This window comes from Hyalella azteca, unplaced genomic scaffold (assembly GCF_000764305.2).
Source record: "Hyalella azteca isolate HAZT.00-mixed unplaced genomic scaffold, Hazt_2.0.2 contig90, whole genome shotgun sequence".
Classification (NCBI taxonomy): Eukaryota; Metazoa; Arthropoda; class Malacostraca; order Amphipoda; family Hyalellidae; genus Hyalella; species Hyalella azteca.
The window spans coordinates 1-1,790 of record NW_025930451.1 but is presented as its reverse complement, the minus strand read 5'-3'; positions in this window follow the sequence as shown (position 1 = coordinate 1,790).

Below are 1,790 nucleotides of genomic sequence, written 5' to 3'. Positions count from 1 at the left end.
TGACTGCAATTGTGAAAATATTGACTTGAACAGCGTTGATATATTATGAATATCATAAAAATTCATTTATCTGTGAGGTCGGCAAATTATTCAATCAAAAAATTTTGCAAAATTACGTCTAAATATTTACAATATATACCTAATTATGGCATTGACCACATAATCATTGGTTAAGAACATTCCGTCATAAACGAATTGAACAAGTAAGTCATTCAGAAGATAAAAGCAACAATCTGAGTCGAACCTGAATTACTTAACATATATTCACTGAAACCAAATAACTTTCTTCGGCAAACGGCGGTTTAAATTCTTGAGCTAAGTGACAACCAAGCCGAAAATACATCACATACTAACTTTGAACTTGGTTAAACTGTTAATTTTATTGAACTCCGTTATACCAGAGGTTCTATAGATTATTACAATAATTTATTATTGACAATAAATTTTAATCTAGTTTGCATAGATTGCCCAGATTTTCTCACTACATATTGGGGAAAATCTCCAACTAAATGTTACATAGCTGTCTCTTATACACATCTAGATGTGTATAAGAGACAGGTTCTAGCTCCTCACTCGAAATCCCGAGTTTATGTCTAAACATCAATCCCTACTTTTATGTAAAATTTATTCCTATTCCTATTCCTAATCAAATTGATTATAGGTTAAAATTTATAATTGGTTAAAATTGACTGAAATTTATAATTGATTACATTGATAACTGTAAGGGATAACTGATATCCAATTTATTTCTCATTTTTTACTTGGTCTTTAAAAGCAGAAAAAAATCGCCAAAAAATTTCACCATTTCTTATAAGAGCAAACGTTTCGGAGNAGCTGGAAAAACTTATTGCAAAAGTCAGTATATAAATCTGCGGAAGTCGTTCGAACACAGCGACTGAAAAATCCTCGGGCCACAGAAAAGGCATCTTGAGTTGACCTACGTGGTTTGGATGGCTAGCAAAGCCATGGACTCGAAGATTTTTTATAATTCTACCATTTCGTGAGTTGACCGCAGTAGAAGTTTATCCAATTGATTATGGTGGATGCAGTAGAGTATTCGCGGCATTCTTTCTGAACAGGCTCAGATAATATAATATAATATTTCTTTCTCGGCTCATCTGAGCAGATGAGAAATATTACAGCAATCTTCTTTCTTTGTAACGCTGCCAATACCTTGTATTGAGTCCATAATTTTCTTATTAGAATGTAATGTATTTACAGTTACACTGCTATCACTATTTTTTGCGATAACTGCGCTACATTAAAGTGTGTCATTTTGCAATTTGTAATTATATTATATAATTATATAATTAATTACATTGCATTATGGAGAAGGGGAATAATTTGAGTTGAATATACATGAAGCTGTGATTATGACATATGTGTTAAATTTTTCAGAAAGGGTCTTTTTAATGAGAGATTATACAAACCTTTATTATATTCAGCCATTATTCTTTTATTTTTATTAGTCATGAACGCAGAAGGTTTTTGAAACGGTTTCATTTTTACTGTATTAGACCGTAAATGATTTCATAGCGAATTTTTGCAACGTTTAAACGATGAACGATGATTGATGATTTACAATTCCAGACTTGAGCTGCCTTCAAATTTGAAAGTGACGATCAATTTGCTTTAAACTTATCCGTCAATAAGCATTTCGATTAAATTAGGAGTAGCTAATTAATCATTCAAGTTAAAATGTGTTATTTTTGCTATTAATACAATTAATGAAACAGACCGATTTTAATTTTTATTTTCTTGTTTGAAAATTATGATGCGTTCATATCATT